The sequence below is a fragment of the Phyllobates terribilis genome, unplaced genomic scaffold (genome assembly GCF_046119375.1).
Source record: "Phyllobates terribilis strain yellow unplaced genomic scaffold, ASM4611937v1 Scaffold_1748__1_contigs__length_216518, whole genome shotgun sequence".
NCBI lineage: Eukaryota > Metazoa > Chordata > Amphibia > Anura > Dendrobatidae > Phyllobates > Phyllobates terribilis.
This window is the reverse complement of record NW_027364508.1, coordinates 196,742-212,546: the sequence shown is the minus strand read 5'-3', so window position 1 is coordinate 212,546 and position 15,805 is coordinate 196,742. Positions and strand designations below refer to the sequence as shown.

Genomic DNA, 15,805 nt, shown 5'->3' with positions numbered 1-15,805 from the left:
ACTCCACGTCACTTTTATTTTTCTTGCCCTCACAGATTTCGGGAAGATGAGCAAAAGGGGAAGTCCAAGACGTCCGACCAAGGACCAAAAGATCAGACCACCCCTCAGGAGGAGGAACAACAACCTGGAGCCTCTGGAGACAATAAGGGCGTACCAAATAGTGAAGTGTCTCCAGAGTCTATGACAGGTAAAATACCAAATCCCAAAACCTGGCTGCAGGACCTGCAGGAGTCCAAAAGGAGGGCTGAGAAGGAGCAGAAGGGCACTACTGGTAAGGTCAAAAGGGACCGGCAAAAGGCCGACACAGAAGCCCATGCCCAGTCTGAGTCTCCTAGGGCTGAGGGCGCTGAGTGGATAAAGGTGGGTCCTAAGAAAAAGAAAAAGGGTGGTTCGGAGAAGGCAGCAGGAGGTGAACAGATGGACACTTCTCCAGAAGGGGACGTGGACGCTGGACCCTCAGGGGTTTCGGTCTCCGCTGCTACAGGTGGGGACCGGGATCTTGCTGCCTCTGAAGAGTCAGAGGCTCTGCCTTGTGCGCAACCTCCTCCTATAGGACGACCTTCTACAGGTCAAACAGGGGCGGCGGAACCCCTCGGGGACCCACCTGATGAGGAACTGCATGGCCAGCCAATGGAGACCCAGCGGGTTCTGCCAGCCAGCCCTCCGAGCTATGCCAGTGTAGCGTCGGGTTTATATAAATGTGGTAATCTTTCCTCCTCCACGGAGACTCTCGTGACGATACTATCAGATGAGGAGGGAGGCGCAAGCCCAGTGGTCTGATCAGGTTCATCGGACAGGTAAATCCGTTGCTCTTAGTTACCTAAGTAAAATTTTTACATTTTCTAATGATGGCTGAACTCAAAGGTATTTCCCTCAACGTGAGAGGCATAAAATCTAACACGAGAAGAACTGCTCTTTTTAATTTTTTTACGTGTTTTACTGCATCTGTATTTTTTCTGCAAGAATGTAATATCCCACATGAAATGTCATATCAAAAATATAAAGATGAGTGGAAGTGTGGGCCATCTGTCTGGTCCGGATCGAATGCTGCAGGATCAGCGGGTGTAGCCATACTTTTTAAAGGGAACGTTTTAATTGATTTTATTCAGGAAATTTTACCAGGTCGTATTTTATTAGTGAAAGCTTTTATTGATGGTATTAGATGGCAGTTTTTAAATTTTTATGGATCCCCAGAGAAAAATGAAAGAGCCGAAATGCTTGATCTTTTACCATTATTTATTAATAACTCTGAACCTTTTATCTTAGCAGGGGATTTTAATTGTGTTTTAAAAGGTGAAAACCGGCGCTCCAGCTCTGTAAGCAGGAACTACGATAAAACCTCAGGTATGCTACATGATATAGTCAAAGATGCTAAATTGATAGACATATATAAAGAGTGTCATAGTGACAGCCCAGAGGACGCCGGTTTCACTTGGAGCAATGCTAATTGTAGCTCTAGGATTGATTTTATTTTTGGTTCAGATAAAACAATACCTGCCAAATGTGAAGTTTTAACTAATATATTTTCAGACCATAAACTTTTATCCTTTACCATAAAAGTAAATGACAACAAAAAATGTGGTAAGAAAAGCTGGAAAATGAACGTATCCCTTTTAACCGACCCGCAGATTTTATCAGATTTTATTGAGTTTTATAGGAAATGTAGAAAAGGGAAAAAAACAAATGAGACTATGAGTGTATGGTGGGATAGAATGAAAGTAAAAATAAAAGACTTTTTTATTAAAAAGAGTATATGTAGAGCCAAAGAAAAATATGAAGAATATAGAATTTTAAATACCCGCCTACAAACATTATTTAAGCTCAGAGACAATGGGATAGATGTACAACTTGATATTTCAAACTTAAAAGAAGAGATTTCAAAATGGCTAGAACAAAAAGGAAAAGAGATCATTTTTCGTTCTAGAGTACAACATATAGAAGAAAATGAAAAGTGTTCCAGATATTTTTTTAGGAAAAATAAAAAAGAAAAAGTGATAATTGACCATATAGATGGTGAGAATAATATAAAAAATATGCTGGGTAAAGTTGAGGTTTTTTTTTCTAATCTTTTTAATGGAAAAAATATAGATAATAAATTAATGGATGATTCGCTGCAAGGACTAACAGCTGTTTTAGATCCCGCATCCCAAGAGTTTTTATCCCAAGTTTTAACGGAACAAGAAGTGTTAAAAACTATTAAAAGTTTTAAAACTGGAAAGGTCCCTGGTCCTGATGGCATCCCAATAGAATTTTATGTATGTTTTTATGATATTTTAAAAGATGATTTGTTTTATTTGTTTACTGAGGTTTTTAATAATAAGGTTTTATTAAATTCCTGGAAGAAAGGTGAAGTCTCCCTCCTATATAAAAAAGGTGATAAATCAAAATTAGAAAACTGGAGACCAATAACACTTTTAAATTGTGACTATAAAATAATGGCTAAAATTTGTGCAAATCGTCTAAAAGAAGTCATCAGCAAAGTTATTCATTCTAATCAAGTGTGTGGGGTGCCGGGGCGCAGTATATGGGACAATCTGAATTTAGTGAAAGACTGTATTGAGGATGTGAAAGACAGAAAGGGGAAAATGGCGATTTTATCTATTGATTTTGAAAAAGCATTTGACCGTGTCTCACACTTTTATCTTTTTAAAGTTTTAGAGAAAATGGGCATACCAGAAGGGTTTTTACTATCGCTTAAAGCATTTTACAAGGATTGTACAAGTAAGATTTTAGTGAATGGTTTTAAGACACAAGAGGTATTTTTACGGTCAGGGGTGAAACAGGGATGCCCTCTGTCCCCCATACTGTTTATCTGTGCACTGGAACCAATGTTATGTGCAATACGCCAAAATAAACAGATATGCGGTGTCCCTCTGCCTGGAAGCGGTGGTTTGGAGGCCAAGGTTGTAGGCTACATGGATGACGTGGCGGTCTTGTGTACAGATGCACCATCACTTACGGCCACTCTCCATCAAGTGCAATCCTTTTGCCTAGCTTCTGGTTTTAAAATCAATTTTAATAAGTGTAACATTTTAAGTGTTGGGGGGATGATTTTACGTGATGTACCAATTAATGTCTCCGAATCCATTTCCATTTTAGGTATATCATTCACTGAAAATAATGATGGTTATAATAGTTGGGAAACAGTTACACAGAAAGTAAATACGAAAATATGTATGTGGAACATGAGGAGACTTACAATGGAGGGTAAAGTATTGGTTTTAAAGATGGTGATTTTACCTCTTTTATTGTATCTTAGCATGGTTTTCCCCCCGCCTGTTAATGTTTTAAAAAAGATAACCAAAACCTGTTTTACCTTCTTTTGGAACTCAAAAATGGAAAAGCTGAAAAGAGAAATCGTGATGAAATCAAAAGTAAAAGGTGGTAAAGATTTTCCAGATTTTAATAGGTTTCTTTTAATCCATCTGTTCGTTTACTGTTTTAATGCCCTTTTTAAGAATCACTATTGGTCCTTTTTTATGCGTTTTAATACAGGATTTTTTATGAGAAAGTTTGGATGGTATGAAGTTAATATATCTGTGCCCCATGCTTTTAATTTGTCGACGCATTATGAGATTTTAAGGAAAATAGTGTCCGATTTTAATTTAGGGACTAAGAAAATAGAGGAATTAAGAAATAGTAAGAAACTAAATAAAGAAATACGTAAAAGTGAGGAAATATGTAATGTTGACAGATATGATGATGACAAATCTATGTCTATCTGGAAAATGATTAACGTTTTTTATCTTTTTAATGAACAGAGAGATCTGGCTTGGAGTTGCATGCACCGCTGTCTTCCTTGCCGGGCATTCCAATACAGAAGAGGATTTGTGAGGTCTGCCATCTGCCAAAGAACCGGATGCCAAGACGAGGAAACGGTGGAACATCTATTATGGACATGTAATTTTGCAAAGGATTTCTGGAGAAGACTGCTCCCCCTACTGGAAAGGGTGGCAGACCTCAAGGACTTTACATATAAAACTGTGCTATACGGACTTATGGAATGCCCCACAATGGACCAGTACACAATGGCTTGGAAGACAGTGAACTGCGCCAAGTCATCTCTCTGGAAAGCGCGCAACATTGCTATTTTTAAACAAGATGTTTTATCAGTGAATGATGTTTTAAGTTTATGTTTATGTGAAATGTATACTTATTATTTAATTGACAAAAAGAAGAATGTACATATTTCCAAAAAATGGCTTGTTGACCAATGGAACCTAATTATTTAAAATCTTTGTATTTTTTTGTTTTGTAAATTTCATTTGTCTTTTAACGTTTGGTATTTGTTTAATTATGCTTGTAATTTGTTAAAGTTTTAATAAACGGTTTTATCCCTCTGCAGGGGATAGCCAAATTAAAAAAAATCTGTTCTTATCAGTTTAATATCTGATACGTCCCCTATCTGGGGACCATATATTAAATGGATTTTTAGAACAGGGAGATGGAAAAAGAGCTTGCTCTGTCCACTCCACGCATTGACCTGGTATTGCAGTATCTCCAGGACCGGTGCACCCCTTCTTTAATGCAGTTTCTAAAATCAGAAAGAATTGAATTCAATGTTTTTTGTTCATTTTGCTTGTTTGTCGGATTTTGGGATGGACTCTTTGGCTTTGCTTTTCTTCTCCTCATTGGATTTTTCATGTTCAAAGTTGCAGAAGCCAGATTACAAGCTCATTTTGGTTCAACTTCAGCAACTGTGCATTGCATTGCCATGTAATGTGATGCAATGCTATCTTTCTAGCTCTCCCTTTTTACTTCCTTTTGGATAAACAGACATATTAGGCAAGCATTTTGGAGCTTTCACCTAAATAACTACAGGTGGTGAGATAAGCTGCACAATATAATTGACCTTTCAGTATATTGTTGCACACACACCATCTATTTAGCAAATGCCCTTGTTATCAACAGCAGCCTTTTAAACTCACCTGAGCTAACAGGTATGTGCGCTGGTTACTCTGCTGCGCTTAAAATTTCTTTTTTGGTTTGCTACAATGCCTTTTCTGAAACGTTGTTTCCCTCTGCTGGAACACTGACTTCTTTCATTTAATGCCTGCAGACTATAAAAGAGAACCCAACCCAAAAAGTTTGGTTGATTAGTCTGTGGCATTCTGTTAAACTGTTGCTTATGGCGGTCTCTGTGAGCTTCTCAGCGACATTCAGCCAGCCAGGTATCCTGCCTGCAGTAGATGGAATGTGGCAATGGAACGCTGGCTGCGCGTGTCATAATAGGCTCTGAGCCTTTATATACCTGTGCACAGCAGCAGCCACCTTCAGTCTGCTGCTGGACAGCCAGCAGCAGCAGCAGCAGGAGAGGTATGTAATCAGGAGCCCTCCTGCTAAGGGTAGACAGCTGCTCGTTCCACCCCACCCCCCGCCTTAATTGGTTCTCCTCCCTTCCAACGGTGTTGAGGCGGGTGGGAACAGCAGGGGGTGAAGGTGCTGTGTTTAAAGAGGTGGAGTTATGCAGATCTAAAACGCGTGGATTGCAGCAGCAGCAAGCCGAAAAGTGCAGGCATGTAAGGGATCTAGAGGTTGACAACATGTCTTCTTAACGGGAGTCCAGGAGCTCATCTCCACAAATGGACTTTTCAGGATCCTTGGGTGGCTCCGTAGTTTGAAACCAATTCTGGTTATCGCTTCTCGGCCTTTTGGCTAAGATCAAGTGTAGTATCTGTTCTTATCAGTTTAATATCTGATACGTCCCCTATCTGGGGACCATATATTAAATGGATTTTTAGAACAGGGAGATGGAAAAAGAGCTTGCTCTGTCCACTCCACGCATTGACCTGGTATTGCAGTATCTCCAGGACCGGTGCACCCCTTCTTTAATGCAGTTTCTAAAATCAGAAAGAATTGAATTCAATGTTTTTTGTTCATTTTGCTTGTTTGTCGGATTTTGGGATGGACTCTTTGGCTTTGCTTTTCTTCTCCTCATTGGATTTTTCATGTTCAAAGTTGCAGAAGCCAGATTACAAGCTCATTTTGGTTCAACTTCAGCAACTGTGCATTGCATTGCCATGTAATGTGATGCAATGCTATCTTTCTAGCTCTCCCTTTTTACTTCCTTTTGGATAAACAGACATATTAGGCAAGCATTTTGGAGCTTTCACCTAAATAACTACAGGTGGTGAGATAAGCTGCACAATATAATTGACCTTTCAGTATATTGTTGCACACACACCATCTATTTAGCAAATGCCCTTGTTATCAACAGCAGCCTTTTAAACTCACCTGAGCTAACAGGTATGTGCGCTGGTTACTCTGCTGCGCTTAAAATTTCTTTTTTGGTTTGCTACAATGCCTTTTCTGAAACGTTGTCTCCTTCTGCTGGAACACTGACTTCTTTCATTTAATGCCTGCAGACTATAAAAGAGAACCCAACCCAAAAAGTTTGGTTGATTAGTCTGTGGCATTCTGTTAAACTGTTGCTTATGGCGGTCTCTGTGAGCTTCTCAGCGACATTCAGCCAGCCAGGTATCCTGCCTGCAGTAGATGGAATGTGGCAATGGAACGCTGGCTGCGCGTGTCATAATAGGCTCTGAGCCTTTATATACCTGTGCACAGCAGCAGCCACCTTCAGTCTGCTGCTGGACAGCCAGCAGCAGCAGCAGCAGGAGAGGTATGTAATCAGGAGCCCTCCTGCTAAGGGTAGACAGCTGCCCGTTCCACCCCACCCCCCGCCTTAATTGGTTCTCCTCCCTTCCAACGGTGTTGAGGCGGGTGGGAACAGCAGGGGGTGAAGGTGCTGTGTTTAAAGAGGTGGAGTTATGCAGATCTAAAACGCGTGGATTGCAGCAGCAGCAAGCCGAAAAGTGCAGGCATGTAAGGGATCTAGAGGTTGACAACATGTCTTCTTAACGGGAGTCCAGGAGCTCATCTCCACAAATGGACTTTTCAGGATCCTTGGGTGGCTCCGTAGTTTGAAACCAATTCTGGTTATCGCTTCTCGGCCTTTTGGCTAAGATCAAGTGTAGTATCTGTTCTTATCAGTTTAATATCTGATACGTCCCCTATCTGGGGACCATATATTAAATGGATTTTTAGAACAGGGAGATGGAAAAAGAGCTTGCTCTGTCCACTCCACGCATTGACCTGGTATTGCAGTATCTCCAGGACCGGTGCACCCCTTCTTTAATGCAGTTTCTAAAATCAGAAAGAATTGAATTCAATGTTTTTTGTTCATTTTGCTTGTTTGTCGGATTTTGGGATGGACTCTTTGGCTTTGCTTTTCTTCTCCTCATTGGATTTTTCATGTTCAAAGTTGCAGAAGCCAGATTACAAGCTCATTTTGGTTCAACTTCAGCAACTGTGCATTGCATTGCCATGTAATGTGATGCAATGCTATCTTTCTAGCTCTCCCTTTTTACTTCCTTTTGGATAAACAGACATATTAGGCAAGCATTTTGGAGCTTTCACCTAAATAACTACAGGTGGTGAGATAAGCTGCACAATATAATTGACCTTTCAGTATATTGTTGCACACACACCATCTATTTAGCAAATGCCCTTGTTAACAACAGCAGCCTTTTAAACTCACCTGAGCTAACAGGTATGTGTGCTGGTTACTCTGCTGCGCTTAAAATTTCTTTTTTGGTTTGCTACAATGCCTTTTCTGAAACGTTGTCTCCTTCTGCTGGAACACTGACTTCTTTCATTTAATGCCTGCAGACTATAAAAGAGAACCCAACCCAAAAAGTTTGGTTGATTAGTCTGTGGCATTCTGTTAAACTGTTGCTTATGGCGGTCTCTGTGAGCTTCTCAGCGACATTCAGCCAGCCAGGTATCCTGCCTGCAGTAGATGGAATGTGGCAATGGAACGCTGGCTGCGCGTGTCATAATAGGCTCTGAGCCTTTATATACCTGTGCACAGCAGCAGCCACCTTCAGTCTGCTGCTGGACAGCCAGCAGCAGCAGCAGCAGGAGAGGTATGTAATCAGGAGCCCTCCTGCTAAGGGTAGACAGCTGCTCGTTCCACCCCACCCCCCGCCTTAATTGGTTCTCCTCCCTTCCAACGGTGTTGAGGCGGGTGGGAACAGCAGGGGGTGAAGGTGCTGTGTTTAAAGAGGTGGAGTTATGCAGATCTAAAACGCGTGGATTGCAGCAGCAGCAAGCCGAAAAGTGCAGGCATGTAAGGGATCTAGAGGTTGACAACATGTCTTCTTAACGGGAGTCCAGGAGCTCATCTCCACAAATGGACTTTTCAGGATCCTTGGGTGGCTCCGTAGTTTGAAACCAATTCTGGTTATCGCTTCTCGGCCTTTTGGCTAAGATCAAGTGTAGTATCTGTTCTTATCAGTTTAATATCTGATACGTCCCCTATCTGGGGACCATATATTAAATGGATTTTTAGAACAGGGAGATGGAAAAAGAGCTTGCTCTGTCCACTCCACGCATTGACCTGGTATTGCAGTATCTCCAGGACCGGTGCACCCCTTCTTTAATGCAGTTTCTAAAATCAGAAAGAATTGAATTCAATGTTTTTTGTTCATTTTGCTTGTTTGTCGGATTTTGGGATGGACTCTTTGGCTTTGCTTTTCTTCTCCTCATTGGATTTTTCATGTTCAAAGTTGCAGAAGCCAGATTACAAGCTCATTTTGGTTCAACTTCAGCAACTGTGCATTGCATTGCCATGTAATGTGATGCAATGCTATCTTTCTAGCTCTCCCTTTTTACTTCCTTTTGGATAAACAGACATATTAGGCAAGCATTTTGGAGCTTTCACCTAAATAACTACAGGTGGTGAGATAAGCTGCACAATATAATTGACCTTTCAGTATATTGTTGCACACACACCATCTATTTAGCAAATGCCCTTGTTATCAACAGCAGCCTTTTAAACTCACCTGAGCTAACAGGTATGTGCGCTGGTTACTCTGCTGCGCTTAAAATTTCTTTTTTGGTTTGCTACAATGCCTTTTCTGAAACGTTGTCTCCTTCTGCTGGAACACTGACTTCTTTCATTTAATGCCTGCAGACTATAAAAGAGAACCCAACCCAAAAAGTTTGGTTGATTAGTCTGTGGCATTCTGTTAAACTGTTGCTTATGGCGGTCTCTGTGAGCTTCTCAGCGACATTCAGCCAGCCAGGTATCCTGCCTGCAGTAGATGGAATGTGGCAATGGAACGCTGGCTGCGCGTGTCATAATAGGCTCTGAGCCTTTATATACCTGTGCACAGCAGCAGCCACCTTCAGTCTGCTGCTGGACAGCCAGCAGCAGCAGCAGCAGGAGAGGTATGTAATCAGGAGCCCTCCTGCTAAGGGTAGACAGCTGCTCGTTCCACCCCACCCCCCGCCTTAATTGGTTCTCCTCCCTTCCAACGGTGTTGAGGCGGGTGGGAACAGCAGGGGGTGAAGGTGCTGTGTTTAAAGAGGTGGAGTTATGCAGATCTAAAACGCGTGGATTGCAGCAGCAGCAAGCCGAAAAGTGCAGGCATGTAAGGGATCTAGAGGTTGACAACATGTCTTCTTAACGGGAGTCCAGGAGCTCATCTCCACAAATGGACTTTTCAGGATCCTTGGGTGGCTCCGTAGTTTGAAACCAATTCTGGTTATCGCTTCTCGGCCTTTTGGCTAAGATCAAGTGTAGTATCTGTTCTTATCAGTTTAATATCTGATACGTCCCCTATCTGGGGACCATATATTAAATGGATTTTTAGAACAGGGAGATGGAAAAAGAGCTTGCTCTGTCCACTCCACGCATTGACCTGGTATTGCAGTATCTCCAGGACCGGTGCACCCCTTCTTTAATGCAGTTTCTAAAATCAGAAAGAATTGAATTCAATGTTTTTTGTTCATTTTGCTTGTTTGTCGGATTTTGGGATGGACTCTTTGGCTTTGCTTTTCTTCTCCTCATTGGATTTTTCATGTTCAAAGTTGCAGAAGCCAGATTACAAGCTCATTTTGGTTCAACTTCAGCAACTGTGCATTGCATTGCCATGTAATGTGATGCAATGCTATCTTTCTAGCTCTCCCTTTTTACTTCCTTTTGGATAAACAGACATATTAGGCAAGCATTTTGGAGCTTTCACCTAAATAACTACAGGTGGTGAGATAAGCTGCACAATATAATTGACCTTTCAGTATATTGTTGCACACACACCATCTATTTAGCAAATGCCCTTGTTATCAACAGCAGCCTTTTAAACTCACCTGAGCTAACAGGTATGTGCGCTGGTTACTCTGCTGCGCTTAAAATTTCTTTTTTGGTTTGCTACAATGCCTTTTCTGAAACGTTGTCTCCTTCTGCTGGAACACTGACTTCTTTCATTTAATGCCTGCAGACTATAAAAGAGAACCCAACCCAAAAAGTTTGGTTGATTAGTCTGTGGCATTCTGTTAAACTGTTGCTTATGGCGGTCTCTGTGAGCTTCTCAGCGACATTCAGCCAGCCAGGTATCCTGCCTGCAGTAGATGGAATGTGGCAATGGAACGCTGGCTGCGCGTGTCATAATAGGCTCTGAGCCTTTATATACCTGTGCACAGCAGCAGCCACCTTCAGTCTGCTGCTGGACAGCCAGCAGCAGCAGCAGCAGGAGAGGTATGTAATCAGGAGCCCTCCTGCTAAGGGTAGACAGCTGCTCGTTCCACCCCACCCCCCGCCTTAATTGGTTCTCCTCCCTTCCAACGGTGTTGAGGCGGGTGGGAACAGCAGGGGGTGAAGGTGCTGTGTTTAAAGAGGTGGAGTTATGCAGATCTAAAACGCGTGGATTGCAGCAGCAGCAAGCCGAAAAGTGCAGGCATGTAAGGGATCTAGAGGTTGACAACATGTCTTCTTAACGGGAGTCCAGGAGCTCATCTCCACAAATGGACTTTTCAGGATCCTTGGGTGGCTCCGTAGTTTGAAACCAATTCTGGTTATCGCTTCTCGGCCTTTTGGCTAAGATCAAGTGTAGTATCTGTTCTTATCAGTTTAATATCTGATACGTCCCCTATCTGGGGACCATATATTAAATGGATTTTTAGAACAGGGAGATGGAAAAAGAGCTTGCTCTGTCCACTCCACGCATTGACCTGGTATTGCAGTATCTCCAGGACCGGTGCACCCCTTCTTTAATGCAGTTTCTAAAATCAGAAAGAATTGAATTCAATGTTTTTTGTTCATTTTGCTTGTTTGTCGGATTTTGGGATGGACTCTTTGGCTTTGCTTTTCTTCTCCTCATTGGATTTTTCATGTTCAAAGTTGCAGAAGCCAGATTACAAGCTCATTTTGGTTCAACTTCAGCAACTGTGCATTGCATTGCCATGTAATGTGATGCAATGCTATCTTTCTAGCTCTCCCTTTTTACTTCCTTTTGGATAAACAGACATATTAGGCAAGCATTTTGGAGCTTTCACCTAAATAACTACAGGTGGTGAGATAAGCTGCACAATATAATTGACCTTTCAGTATATTGTTGCACACACACCATCTATTTAGCAAATGCCCTTGTTATCAACAGCAGCCTTTTAAACTCACCTGAGCTAACAGGTATGTGCGCTGGTTACTCTGCTGCGCTTAAAATTTCTTTTTTGGTTTGCTACAATGCCTTTTCTGAAACGTTGTCTCCCTCTGCTGGAACACTGACTTCTTTCATTTAATGCCTGCAGACTATAAAAGAGAACCCAACCCAAAAAGTTTGGTTGATTAGTCTGTGGCATTCTGTTAAACTGTTGCTTATGGCGGTCTCTGTGAGCTTCTCAGCGACATTCAGCCAGCCAGGTATCCTGCCTGCAGTAGATGGAATGTGGCAATGGAACGCTGGCTGCGCGTGTCATAATAGGCTCTGAGCCTTTATATACCTGTGCACAGCAGCAGCCACCTTCAGTCTGCTGCTGGACAGCCAGCAGCAGCAGCAGCAGGAGAGGTATGTAATCAGGAGCCCTCCTGCTAAGGGTAGACAGCTGCTCGTTCCACCCCACCCCCCGCCTTAATTGGTTCTCCTCCCTTCCAACGGTGTTGAGGCGGGTGGGAACAGCAGGGGGTGAAGGTGCTGTGTTTAAAGAGGTGGAGTTATGCAGATCTAAAACGCGTGGATTGCAGCAGCAGCAAGCCGAAAAGTGCAGGCATGTAAGGGATCTAGAGGTTGACAACATGTCTTCTTAACGGGAGTCCAGGAGCTCATCTCCACAAATGGACTTTTCAGGATCCTTGGGTGGCTCCGTAGTTTGAAACCAATTCTGGTTATCGCTTCTCGGCCTTTTGGCTAAGATCAAGTGTAGTATCTGTTCTTATCAGTTTAATATCTGATACGTCCCCTATCTGGGGACCATATATTAAATGGATTTTTAGAACAGGGAGATGGAAAAAGAGCTTGCTCTGTCCACTCCACGCATTGACCTGGTATTGCAGTATCTCCAGGACCGGTGCACCCCTTCTTTAATGCAGTTTCTAAAATCAGAAAGAATTGAATTCAATGTTTTTTGTTCATTTTGCTTGTTTGTCGGATTTTGGGATGGACTCTTTGGCTTTGCTTTTCTTCTCCTCATTGGATTTTTCATGTTCAAAGTTGCAGAAGCCAGATTACAAGCTCATTTTGGTTCAACTTCAGCAACTGTGCATTGCATTGCCATGTAATGTGATGCAATGCTATCTTTCTAGCTCTCCCTTTTTACTTCCTTTTGGATAAACAGACATATTAGGCAAGCATTTTGGAGCTTTCACCTAAATAACTACAGGTGGTGAGATAAGCTGCACAATATAATTGACCTTTCAGTATATTGTTGCACACACACCATCTATTTAGCAAATGCCCTTGTTATCAACAGCAGCCTTTTAAACTCACCTGAGCTAACAGGTATGTGTGCTGGTTACTCTGCTGCGCTTAAAATTTCTTTTTTGGTTTGCTACAATGCCTTTTCTGAAACGTTGTCTCCTTCTGCTGGAACACTGACTTCTTTCATTTAATGCCTGCAGACTATAAAAGAGAACCCAACCCAAAAAGTTTGGTTGATTAGTCTGTGGCATTCTGTTAAACTGTTGCTTATGGCGGTCTCTGTGAGCTTCTCAGCGACATTCAGCCAGCCAGGTATCCTGCCTGCAGTAGATGGAATGTGGCAATGGAACGCTGGCTGCGCGTGTCATAATAGGCTCTGAGCCTTTATATACCTGTGCACAGCAGCAGCCACCTTCAGTCTGCTGCTGGACAGCCAGCAGCAGCAGCAGCAGGAGAGGTATGTAATCAGGAGCCCTCCTGCTAAGGGTAGACAGCTGCTCGTTCCACCCCACCCCCCGCCTTAATTGGTTCTCCTCCCTTCCAACGGTGTTGAGGCGGGTGGGAACAGCAGGGGGTGAAGGTGCTGTGTTTAAAGAGGTGGAGTTATGCAGATCTAAAACGCGTGGATTGCAGCAGCAGCAAGCCGAAAAGTGCAGGCATGTAAGGGATCTAGAGGTTGACAACATGTCTTCTTAACGGGAGTCCAGGAGCTCATCTCCACAAATGGACTTTTCAGGATCCTTGGGTGGCTCCGTAGTTTGAAACCAATTCTGGTTATCGCTTCTCGGCCTTTTGGCTAAGATCAAGTGTAGTATCTGTTCTTATCAGTTTAATATCTGATACGTCCCCTATCTGGGGACCATATATTAAATGGATTTTTAGAACAGGGAGATGGAAAAAGAGCTTGCTCTGTCCACTCCACGCATTGACCTGGTATTGCAGTATCTCCAGGACCGGTGCACCCCTTCTTTAATGCAGTTTCTAAAATCAGAAAGAATTGAATTCAATGTTTTTTGTTCATTTTGCTTGTTTGTCGGATTTTGGGATGGACTCTTTGGCTTTGCTTTTCTTCTCCTCATTGGATTTTTCATGTTCAAAGTTGCAGAAGCCAGATTACAAGCTCATTTTGGTTCAACTTCAGCAACTGTGCATTGCATTGCCATGTAATGTGATGCAATGCTATCTTTCTAGCTCTCCCTTTTTACTTCCTTTTGGATAAACAGACATATTAGGCAAGCATTTTGGAGCTTTCACCTAAATAACTACAGGTGGTGAGATAAGCTGCACAATATAATTGACCTTTCAGTATATTGTTGCACACACACCATCTATTTAGCAAATGCCCTTGTTATCAACAGCAGCCTTTTAAACTCACCTGAGCTAACAGGTATGTGTGCTGGTTACTCTGCTGCGCTTAAAATTTCTTTTTTGGTTTGCTACAATGCCTTTTCTGAAACGTTGTCTCCTTCTGCTGGAACACTGACTTCTTTCATTTAATGCCTGCAGACTATAAAAGAGAACCCAACCCAAAAAGTTTGGTTGATTAGTCTGTGGCATTCTGTTAAACTGTTGCTTATGGCGGTCTCTGTGAGCTTCTCAGCGACATTCAGCCAGCCAGGTATCCTGCCTGCAGTAGATGGAATGTGGCAATGGAACGCTGGCTGCGCGTGTCATAATAGGCTCTGAGCCTTTATATACCTGTGCACAGCAGCAGCCACCTTCAGTCTGCTGCTGGACAGCCAGCAGCAGCAGCAGCAGGAGAGGTATGTAATCAGGAGCCCTCCTGCTAAGGGTAGACAGCTGCTCGTTCCACCCCACCCCCCGCCTTAATTGGTTCTCCTCCCTTCCAACGGTGTTGAGGCGGGTGGGAACAGCAGGGGGTGAAGGTGCTGTGTTTAAAGAGGTGGAGTTATGCAGATCTAAAACGCGTGGATTGCAGCAGCAGCAAGCCAAAAAGTGCAGGCATGTAAGGGATCTAGAGGTTGACAACATGTCTTCTTAACGGGAGTCCAGGAGCTCATCTCCACAAATGGACTTTTCAGGATCCTTGGGTGGCTCCGTAGTTTGAAACCAATTCTGGTTATCGCTTCTCGGCCTTTTGGCTAAGATCAAGTGTAATATCTGTTCTTATCAGTTTAATATCTGATACGTCCCCTATCTGGGGACCATATATTAAATGGATTTTTAGAACAGGGAGATGGAAAAAGAGCTTGCTCTGTCCACTCCACGCATTGACCTGGTATTGCAGTATCTCCAGGACCGGTGCACCCCTTCTTTAATGCAGTTTCTAAAATCAGAAAGAATTGAATTCAATGTTTTTTGTTCATTTTGCTTGTTTGTCGGATTTTGGGATGGACTCTTTGGCTTTGCTTTTCTTCTCCTCATTGGATTTTTCATGTTCAAAGTTGCAGAAGCCAGATTACAAGCTCATTTTGGTTCAACTTCAGCAACTGTGCATTGCATTGCCATGTAATGTGATGCAATGCTATCTTTCTAGCTCTCCCTTTTTACTTCCTTTTGGATAAACAGACATATTAGGCAAGCATTTTGGAGCTTTCACCTAAATAACTACAGGTGGTGAGATAAGCTGCACAATATAATTGACCTTTCAGTATATTGTTGCACACACACCATCTATTTAGCAAATGCCCTTGTTATCAACAGCAGCCTTTTAAACTCACCTGAGCTAACAGGTATGTGCGCTGGTTACTCTGCTGCGCTTAAAATTTCTTTTTTGGTTTGCTACAATGCCTTTTCTGAAACGTTGTCTCCTTCTGCTGGAACACTGACTTCTTTCATTTAATGCCTGCAGACTATAAAAGAGAACCCAACCCAAAAAGTTTGGTTGATTAGTCTGTGGCATTCTGTTAAACTGTTGCTTATGGCGGTCTCTGTGAGCTTCTCAGCGACATTCAGCCAGCCAGGTATCCTGCCTGCAGTAGATGGAATGTGGCAATGGAACGCTGGCTGCGCGTGTCATAATAGGCTCTGAGCCTTTATATACCTGTGCACAGCAGCAGCCACCTTCAGTCTGCTGCTGGACAGCCAGCAGCAGCAGCAGGAGAGGTATGTAATCAGGAGCCCTCCTGCTAAGGGTAGACAGCTGCTCG

General features: G+C 42.8%; 9 non-coding genes across 9 annotated transcripts; all 9 read left to right on the top strand.

The window, feature by feature from the left end:
• Positions 1–4,333: 4,333 nt before the first annotated feature.
• LOC141245060 (U2 spliceosomal RNA) lies at positions 4,334–4,520 on the top strand. Its single transcript, XR_012308924.1, has one exon. It is a non-coding gene; the product is annotated as a U2 spliceosomal RNA (small nuclear RNA).
• A 1,115-nt stretch (positions 4,521–5,635) lies between these two features.
• Positions 5,636–5,826, top strand: LOC141245135 (U2 spliceosomal RNA). Its single transcript, XR_012308983.1, has one exon. It is a non-coding gene; the product is annotated as a U2 spliceosomal RNA (small nuclear RNA).
• A 1,115-nt stretch (positions 5,827–6,941) lies between these two features.
• LOC141245134 (U2 spliceosomal RNA) lies at positions 6,942–7,132 on the top strand. The gene has a single exon (XR_012308982.1). It is a non-coding gene; the product is annotated as a U2 spliceosomal RNA (small nuclear RNA).
• Positions 7,133–8,247: 1,115 nt separating this feature from the next.
• On the top strand, positions 8,248–8,438 carry LOC141245133 (U2 spliceosomal RNA). The gene has a single exon (XR_012308981.1). It is a non-coding gene; the product is annotated as a U2 spliceosomal RNA (small nuclear RNA).
• Positions 8,439–9,553: 1,115 nt separating this feature from the next.
• LOC141245132 (U2 spliceosomal RNA) lies at positions 9,554–9,744 on the top strand. Its single transcript, XR_012308980.1, has one exon. It is a non-coding gene; the product is annotated as a U2 spliceosomal RNA (small nuclear RNA).
• Positions 9,745–10,859: 1,115 nt separating this feature from the next.
• LOC141245131 (U2 spliceosomal RNA) lies at positions 10,860–11,050 on the top strand. The gene has a single exon (XR_012308979.1). It is a non-coding gene; the product is annotated as a U2 spliceosomal RNA (small nuclear RNA).
• Positions 11,051–12,165: 1,115 nt separating this feature from the next.
• On the top strand, positions 12,166–12,356 carry LOC141245129 (U2 spliceosomal RNA). The gene has a single exon (XR_012308977.1). It is a non-coding gene; the product is annotated as a U2 spliceosomal RNA (small nuclear RNA).
• Positions 12,357–13,471: 1,115 nt separating this feature from the next.
• LOC141245128 (U2 spliceosomal RNA) lies at positions 13,472–13,662 on the top strand. Its single transcript, XR_012308976.1, has one exon. It is a non-coding gene; the product is annotated as a U2 spliceosomal RNA (small nuclear RNA).
• A 1,115-nt stretch (positions 13,663–14,777) lies between these two features.
• On the top strand, positions 14,778–14,968 carry LOC141245043 (U2 spliceosomal RNA). Its single transcript, XR_012308910.1, has one exon. It is a non-coding gene; the product is annotated as a U2 spliceosomal RNA (small nuclear RNA).
• The last annotated feature ends 837 nt before the right edge of the window (positions 14,969–15,805 follow it).